Genomic DNA, 9,839 nt, shown 5'->3' on the forward strand with positions numbered 1-9,839 from the left:
AAAAGAAAGAAAAGAAAAAAATCAATGAAAACTGAAAAAAAACATAGAAAAAAGAATAAAAAATAAAACTAAAGAAACAAATGCAAAAAGAATGAAAAAACAGTGAAAATCAATAAAGAGACAAAGAATAACATAAAATGTTGAAAATCAAGAAAGGAGAAAGATGAAGAAAAAAAGAAGGAAAGAAAATTGATAAGAACAATAAAAACACAAAAAACGGATAAGAGATAAGAAAACCAAACCAAAAACAAAAGAAGACAGGAAAAGGAGAGAAAAGACCTGGAGAAAACCAAATAAAATGAAGCAAAAAATAGAAAAAAAAACCAATAAAACTGTTAGAGTTGTGTCGAATATTGTGTACAAGTTAGGTTACAGTTGGACTCTGAGTTGTATTGTGTTTAGATATGATATGGAGTCGTGTCCTAGTAGGACACTTGTATCCTAGGCCTCTCATATATAGCGGTGCTAGACACACGATATAACATATGCCAACATAATAGCACTGGAACGTAGGGGAAGCCGGCGGCATGTGCCGGTGTCCAGGGCAACCAGGTGCGGTATTGTAGCGGCGTCATGAGGAGGAGCGCCCATAGTCAGGCCCCGGGGATGTAGCCATATCGGTGAACCTCGTTAGCAAATCTCGGTGTCGTGCTCGTGTGATTGCTTGGTCCTCGGATGATCGACGGTATGCCTCAGATTTATTCTAACAAGTGGTATCATAAGCAAGGTTGAGATAAGGTTATTTGAGTTGATCTAAAGGAAGGTTTGATGTGTTAATCGGTATCGTCTGCACTGGAAGTCGCCGTAGAGCAATTGGTGCGCGCGGTTGGGACCGATTGGAAAATATATCAGACGAGGCAATCTCGACGAGTTGTACAGATCGTATTCTGAGCTGTCAGTGGACGTAGGAGGCAACCCTAGACGGCGTGTGCGGCTCGATCGCAAGGTGATGCGTCGCGTGGCAAGCAACGCTCGGCGGGCCAAGCGGAGCCGAGGCGCGCGCGGTGTGTGCTGGCCCAGCGGGGCTAGCAGGTGCGCATGTTGTGCTGGAGGTCGCGCGGAAGGCTGCCTAGGTGCGCTACGCGACTGGGCTGCGGTGCAAGTCGGATCGACTCAGGAGATTTGTTATGGAAAAAAGATGGGGACCGAGTCCCTGGAGACAACGGCCTCTCATGTGCGACATGGAGGCGGGCAGATCAGAGGCAAAGGCAAATATCCATCATTGTGTATCCATCAGGAGCAGATTTGACACAAAGGACATCACTAGCATCAGGTGTTGAGTCAGGCTTTGTACAATGGAAGATGCTTAGGGGAGATGCTTAGAGAAATAAACCAGACTTTCCTTAAGCATCGGTGCTTATTTGTACAGGGTAGACGCTTAACTAAGCGTCTCTTCTATGGAAATAGGCACCGGTGCTTCAGAAAAAACTCGGTTTATTTTTGCAAGCACATCTCTAATCATCTCCCATTGTAAAAGGCCTCAGGAGCAATGACGCGAAGATCAAAAGCTTTTTGGTTGGAGTTGCTAGTAGTACACAGATGTTCTGTCATGTACTTGTGCATCACAGGGAGATTGCTCATGTATTTTTTTTTTCACAAGGTCAGTCGTACAAAGAACTATGACGTCAATGAGTGTCAGGTTTGAGGTGGAGAAGTTCGTGGAACTGAAAACCTTGGGTTATGGCAGACAAAAGTGAAAGTTTTGTTGGCACAACATGGATGCTTGAAGGTGTTGCGGGAAATCATGTCAGCTAAGATGGGGTTATCATGTGATGGATGGAGATTCGCAGAAGACGATTTGGGAGCCACGAGTGTGTCGTACAGTCGAGCGAGTTCGGCTGGGTCAGACTAGGCAGTTTGACGGATCGACGCAAGTCGGTTGGTACAGAAGAAGGTGTTGGATCGACGACGACGACAAAGGAGCGTGATGCTGATGGTGACCGACTTCTGGGTGTGGAAACACGTGGCGCAGGCCCCGATGGCTTGTGTGGCTTCAGCAAGACTATGGCGCGGGGTTGATTCAAGGTGTTGTCTACACGGAGCTTGAAGTTGACGAGGTGCGGCGGTGGACTGGTCATCTACCATGGAGTCATGTTGAAGGTGAGGCTGGGTTGAGGGGCTACGACGTTGAAAGGACATGCGGTGCCCCCATGTGTGTTTTTGGTAATTGATGACAATCTCTATGGACTAACGGTTGCCTTGAGTTATATTTGAAGGATTTGTCCATAGGATTGTCTTGAAGTCCATGTGTTGGTTTCAAGGAGTTTATGAGATGGACAAAGTGCTTTTCAAGGAATTATCCAAAGATTGGTCATGTGTGAGTTGAGCTTATTGCAAGCATGTCTTGAAGAAGAAGGTTGTGTGATCATTCATGTTTACCTTCAAGACATTATCCAAATGAAGAGAGTTGGAAAGATTCAAGGTTGATCAAGACTAAGTCAAGAGTGAATCAAGTTGATCAACTCACAAAGCGTAGAAGAAGTACCGAGAGGGATCAAGTGATCCCATGGTATGATAAGCATTGTCCATTACGCTTTGTGTACTAACCCATGGTCTACGTGAGAGTTCTTTGTAGGGTTAGGTATGTTTACATGGTCTTGTGTCAAGTGGAAGATCTCATACAACCCATGGAGGATGACATCAAGTGGTGATCGTCATCAAGTTTGTAGTGTGCAAGTTCAAGTGAAGCAACATGAAGAGTGGCTCACCCATAATGGAGTATGGGGGAGCAATCAAGCTTGAAGCTTGCCGTCCATTGTGGTGTCAATGGAATTGTGAAGATGTGCCGAAGAGTGGCTCACCCATAGTGGAGTATGGGGGAGCAATCAACTAATCTTTATCGAGCCAACACAATCAAGAAAGGTGGTCCAATTTGAGGAAGTCAAGATCGTCATCATATAGCTCAAGTGGACTATGTGCAAGGCAAAGGTTTGCCCTTGATAGGTTTTCTATTCTACCGGCCTCATAGTGGTAGTTGGGAGACCGGGTTGTAGGATCGATTGCCGTACTATCAAGGGGGGCTCTCTAGTGAGTAGCTTGATCGTATCGTTCGTCGAGAGCTCAAACCATTGCATCCTTGCATCATCTCTCCTGGTTCTTGTTTTTTTCTTCTCCTTGTGAGATTTGGATCTCATGGTCTTCTTCTTAACAAGCTCGAGTTCATCGAAAACCGATTTCATTTGCTTCTTCTATGTTATTTTCGGTGTTGAAGGTTTTACCGGTCTTATCCGATGAAGGGTTCTCACCATTTTCTTATGGACCTTTTCTAATTTGCTTTTTATTGATATTTCTATCAATATTGTGTTAGCCCTTGTCGCTAGCTTTCCAACAAACTTGATTTCGTCGAATTCGGAGCTCGTATGCGAAAGTTGTGGCTGTTTTGATATTGCATGTTTTATATAGAGAGGTTGTACCACCCCATAGAGAGGTTGTACCGGTTGACCGGTACAACCGGTGTTTGGAGCGGTTGTATCGCTCCAAAATTGGTCCGGAGGTTATACCGGTCATGTACCGCTCTACCACCGGACTGGTCTCTGTTGTGGTGCGGTTGTTGGGCGGTTGTGGGCCGGTTGTACCGCTTATTGCATGTTACCGGTTGTACCGGTGCTCATAGCGGTTGTACCGCTCCTATGTTTTTTCTGCACATAACGGGCAGATTCGTGGGGACCTATTTAAGGGTGTCTTCTTCCCCAATGGTTCCCCATCTCTTGAGCTCATTTTTGCCCCCATTATTGACCTTCTTTGAGCTTGCTAACTATCAATCCCTCCATGGATTCTTGCTAGTTTTTGAGGGAAAAGAGAGAGGAGATATAGATCCACATTTCCACCAATCACTTTCTCCTCTTTGTGAGGGGAACCCCTTGGATCTAGATCTTGGAGTTCTTGGTGTTCTCCTTCTTGTTCTTCCTCTCATTTTCCTCCCTAGCATTAGTTGCTTTGGTGGGATTTGGGAGAGAAGGACTTGGGCACTCCGTGTGCCCTTGCCATTGCATTTGTGCATCGGTTTGAGTTCTCCACGGTGATACGTGGAAGTTACAAGTTGGGAATCTTATTACTCTTGGGTGCTTGGTACCCTTGAGCTTGTTCCTCTTGGGTGCTTGGGCGCCCTAGACGGTTGGTGGTGTTCGGAGCTCAATCATTGTGGTGTAAAGCTCCGGGCAAGCATCGGGGTCTCCAATTAGGTTGTGGAGATCGCCCCGAGCAATTTAAAGGGTATCGGTGACCGCCCCCAAGGGTTGCCAAAGTGTACGGGTTCGGTGACCGCCCCCAAGGGTTGCCATTTGTACGGGTTCGGTGACCGCCCTCAAGGGTCCCTTAGTGGAATCACGACATCTTGCATTGTGTGAGGGCGTGAGGAGATTACGGTGGCCCTAGTGGCTTCTTAGGGAGCATTGTGCCTCCACACCGCTCCAAACGGAGATTAGCATCCGGAAGGGTGTGAACTTTGGGATACATCTGAAGGAAATATGCCCTAGAGGCAATAATAAAGTTATTATTTATTTCCTTATATCATGATAAATGTTTATTATTCATGCTAGAATTGTATTAACCGGAAACGTAATACATGTGTGAATACATAGACAAACTTAGTGTCACTAGTATGCCTCTACTTGACTAGCTCGTTAATCAAAGATGGTTATGTTTCCTAACCATGAACAATGAGTTGTTATTTGATTAACGGGATCACATCATTAAGAGAATGATCTGATTGACATGACCCATTCCATTAGCTTAGCACCCGATCGTTTAGTATGTTCCTATTGCTTTCTTCATGACTTATACAAGTTCCTATAACTATGAGATTATGCAACTCCCGTTTACCGGAGGAACACTTTGGGTGCTACCAAACGTCACAACATAACTGGGTGATTATAAAGGAGCATTACAGGTGTCTCCAAAGGTACATGTTGGGTTGGCGTATTTCGAGATTAGGATTTGTCACTCCGTTTGTCGGAGAGGTATCTCTGGGCCCTCTCGGTAATGCACATCACTTAAGCCTTGCAAGCATTGCAACTAAATGAGTTAGTTGCGGGATGATGTATTACAGAACGAGTAAAGAGACTTGCCGGTAACGAGATTGAACTAGGTATTGGAATACCGACGATTGAATCTCGGGCAAGTAACATACCGATGACAAAGGGAACAACGTATGTTGTTATGCGGTCTGACCGATAAAGATCTTCGTAGAATATGTAGGAGCCAATATGGGCATCCAGGTCCCGCTATTGGTTATTGACCGGAGACGTGTCTCGGTCATGTCTACATTGTTCTCGAACCCGTAGGGTCCGCACGCTTAAGGTTACGATGACAGTTATATTATGAGTTTATGCATTTTGATGTACCGAAGGTTGTTCGGAGTCCCGGATGTGATCACGGACATGACGAGGAGTCTCGAAATGGTCGAGACATAAAGATTGATATATTAGAAGCCTATGTTTGGATATCGAAAGTGTTCCGGGTGAAATCGGGATTTTACCGGAGTACCGGGAGGGTTACCGGAACCCCCCAGGAGCTAAATGGGCCATGATGGGCCTTGGTGGAAAATAGAAGAGGCAGACCTACATGGGCTGCACGCCTCCCCCTTCCCCTAGTCCTATTAGGACTAGGAGAGGTGGCCGGCCCCCTCTCTCTCTTTCCCCCCTCCGCGAATCCTATTCCAACTAGGATTGGGGGGGGGGAATCCTACTCCCAGAGGGAGTAGGACTCTCCTGGTGCACCCCTTGAGGCCAGCCAGCCTCCCCCCCTTTGGTCCTTTATATACTGAGGTAGAGGCACCCTAGAACACACAAGTTGATCCACGTGATCTATTCCTTAGCCATGTGCGGTGCCCCCAGCCACCATAATCCTTGATAATACTGTAGCGGAGTTTAGGCGAAGCCCTGCTGCTGTAGTGCATCAAGATCATCACCACGCCGTCGTGCTGACGGAACTCTTCCCCGACACTTTGCTGGATCGGAGTCCGGGGATCGTCATTGAGCTGAACGTGTGCTCGAACTCGGAGGTGCCGTAGTTTCGGTGCTTGATCGGTTGGATCGTGAAGATGTACGACTACTTCCTCTACGTTGCGTCAACGCTTCCGCAGTCGGTCTGCGTGAGTACGTAGACAACACTCTCCCATCTCGTTGCTATGCATCACATGATCTTGCCTGAGTGTAGGAATTTTTTTGAAATTACTACGAAACCCAACAGTGGCATCCGAGCCTAGGTTATTTATGTTGATGTTATATGTACGAGTAGAACACAAGTGAGTTGTGGGTGATATAAGTCATACTGCCTACCAGCATGTCATACTTTGGTTCGGTGGCATTGTTGGACGAGACGACCCGGACCAACATTACGTGTACGCTTACGCGAGACCGGTTCCCCCGACGTGCCTTGCACATAGGTGGCTTGCGGGTGACTGTCTCTCCAACTTTAGTTGAACCGAGTATGGCTACACCCGGTCCTTGCGAAGGTTAAAATGGAGTCTATTTGACAAACTATCGTTGTGGTTTTGATGCGTAGGTGAGATTGGTTCTTGCTTAAGCCCGTAGCAGCCACGTAAAACTTGCAACAACAAAGTAGAGGACGTCTAACTTGTTTTTGCAGGGCATGTTGTGATGTGATATGGTCAAGACATGATGCTGAATTTTATTGTATGAGATGATCATGTTTTGTAACAGAGTTATCGGCAACTGGCAGGAGCCATATGGTTGTCGCTTTATTGTATGCAATGCAATCGCGATGTAATGCTTTACTTTATTACTAAGTGGTAGTGATAGTCGTAGAAGCATAAGCTTGGCGAGACGACAACGATGATACGATGGAGATCAAGGTGTCACGCCGGTGACGATGGTGATCACGATGGTGCTTCGGAGATGGAGATCACAAGCACAAGAATATGATGGCCATATCATATCACTTATATTGATTGCATGTGATGTTTATCCTTTTATGCATCTTATCTTGCTTTGATTGACGGTAGCATTATAAGATGATCTCTCACTAAATTATCCAGAAGTGTTCTCCCTGAGTATGCAGCGTTGCGAAAGTTCTTCGTGCTGAGACACCACGTGATGATCGGGTGTGATAGGTTCTACGTTCAAATACAACGGGTGCAAAACAGTTGCACACGCGGAATACTCAGGTTATACTTGACGAGCCAAGCATATACAGATATGGCCTCGGAACACGGAGAACGAAAGGTCGAGCGTGAATCATATAGTAGATATGATCAACATAACGATGTTCACCATTGAAAACTACTCCATCTCACGTGATGATCGGTTATGGTTTAGTTGATTTGGATCATGTAATCACTTAGAGGATTAGAGGGATGTCTATCTAAGTGGGAGTTCTTTAATTAACTTGATTAAATTGAACTTAAATTTATCATGAAGCTTAGTACCTGATTAGTATCTTGCTTGTTTATGTTTGATTGTAGATAGATGGCTCGTGCTGTTGTTCCGTTGAATTTTAATGCGTTCCTTGAGAAAGCAAAGTTGAAAGATGATGGTAGCAATTACACGGACTGGGTCCGTAACTTGAGGATTATCCTCATTGCTGCACAGAAGAATTACGTCCTGGAAGCACCGCTGGGTGCCAGGCCTGCTGCAGGAGCAACGCCGGATGTTATGAATGTCTGGCAGAGCAAAGCTGATGACTACTCGATAGTTCAGTGTGCCATGCTTTACGGCTTAGAATCGGGACTTCAACGACGTTTTGAACGTCATGGAGCATATGAGATGTTCCAGGAGTTGAAGTTAATATTTCAAGCAAATGCCCGGATTGAGAGATATGAAGTCTCCAATAAGTTCTATAGCTGCAAGATGGAGGAGAACAGTTCTGTCAGTGAGCATATACTCAAAATGTCTGGGTATAATAATCACCTGATTCAATTGGGAGTTAATCTTCCAGATGATTGCGTCATTGACAGAATTCTTCAATCACTGCCACCAAGCTACAAGAGCTTCGTGATGAACTATAATATGCAAGGGATGAACAAGACTATTCCCGAGCTCTTCGCGATGCTGGAAGCTGCGGAGGTAGAAATCAAGAAGGAGCATCAAGTGTTGATGGTCAGCAAGACCACTAGTTTCAAGAAAAAGGGCAAAGGGAAGAAGAAGGGGAACTTCAAAAAGAACGGCAAGCAAGTTGCTACTCAAGAGAAGAAACCCAAACCTGGACCTAAGCCTGAAACTGAGTGCTTCTATTGCAAGCAGACTGGTCACTGGAAGCGGAACTGCCCCAAGTATTTGGCGGATAAGAAGGATGGCAAGGTGAACAAAGGTATATGTGATATACATGTTATTGATGTGTACCTTACTAATGCTCGCAGTAGCACCTGGGTATTTGATATTGGTTCTGTTGCTAATATTTGCAACTCAAAACAGGGACTACGGATTAAGCGAAGATTGGTTAAGGACGAGGTGACGATGCGCGTGGTAAACGGTTCCAAAGTCGATGTGATCGCAGTCGGCACGCTACCTCTACATCTACCTTCGGGATTAGTATTAGACCTAAATAATTGTTATTTGGTGGCAGCGTTAAGCATGAACATTATATCTGGATCTTGTTTGATGCAGACGGTTATTCATTTAAATCAGAGAATAATGGTTGTTCTATTTATATGAGTAATATATCTTTTATGGTCATGCACCCTTGAAGAGTGGTCTATTCTTGTTGAATCTCGATAGTAGTAACACACATATTCATAATGTTGAAGCCAAAAGATGCAGAGTTGATAATGAGAGTGCAACTTATTTGTGGCACTGCCGTTTAGGTCATATCGGTGTAAAGCGCATGAAGAAACTCCATACTGATGGACTTTTGGAACCACTTGATTATGAATCACTTGGTACTTGCGAACCGTGCCTCATGGGCAAGATGACCAAAACACCGTTCTCCGGTACTATGGAGAGAGCAATAGATTTGTTGGAAATCATACATATAGATGTATGTGGTCCGATGAATATTGAGGCTCGTGGCGGAGATCGTTATTTTCTCACCTTCACAGATGATTTAAGCAGATATGGGTATATCTACTTAATAAAACATAAGTCTGAAACATTTGAAAAGTTCAAGGAATTTCAGAGTGAAGTTGAAAATCATCATAACAAGAAAATAAAGTTTCTACGATCTGATCGTGGAGGAGAATATTTGAGTTACGAGTTTGGTGTACATTTGAAAAATTGTGGAATAGTTTCGCAACACACGCCACCCGGAACACCACAGCGTAATGGTGTGTCCGAACGTCGTAATCGTACTTTACTAGATATGGTGCGATCTATGATGTCTCTTACTGATTTACCGCTATCGTTTTGGGCACACGCTCTAGAGACGGTCGCATTCACGTTAAATAGGGCACCATCAAAATCCGTTGAGACGACGCCTTATGAACTGTGGTTTGGCAAGAAACCAAAGTTGTCGTTTCTGAAAGTTTGGGGCTGCGACGCTTATGTGAAAAAGCTTCAACCTGATAAGCTCGAACCCAAATCGGAGAAATGTGTCTTCATAGGATATCCAAAGGAAACTATTGGATACACCTTCTATCACAGATCCGAAGGCAAGACTTTTGTTGCTAAATTCGGAAAATTTCTAGAGAAGGAGTTTCTCTCGAAAGAAGTGAGTGGGAGGAAAGTAGAACTTGACGAGGTAACTGTACCTGCTCCCTTATTGGAAAGTACTACATCACAGAAAACTGTTTCGGTGACACCTACACCAGTTAGTGAGGAAGCTAATGATAATGATCATGAATCTTCAGATCAAGATACTACTAAACCTCGTAGATCAACCAGAGTAAGATCCGCACCAGAGTGGTATGGTAATCCTGTTCTGGAAGTCATGCTACTAGATCATGA

This window comes from Triticum dicoccoides, chromosome 4A, assembly GCF_002162155.2.
Source record: "Triticum dicoccoides isolate Atlit2015 ecotype Zavitan chromosome 4A, WEW_v2.0, whole genome shotgun sequence".
Taxonomy (NCBI): domain Eukaryota; kingdom Viridiplantae; phylum Streptophyta; class Magnoliopsida; order Poales; family Poaceae; genus Triticum; species Triticum dicoccoides.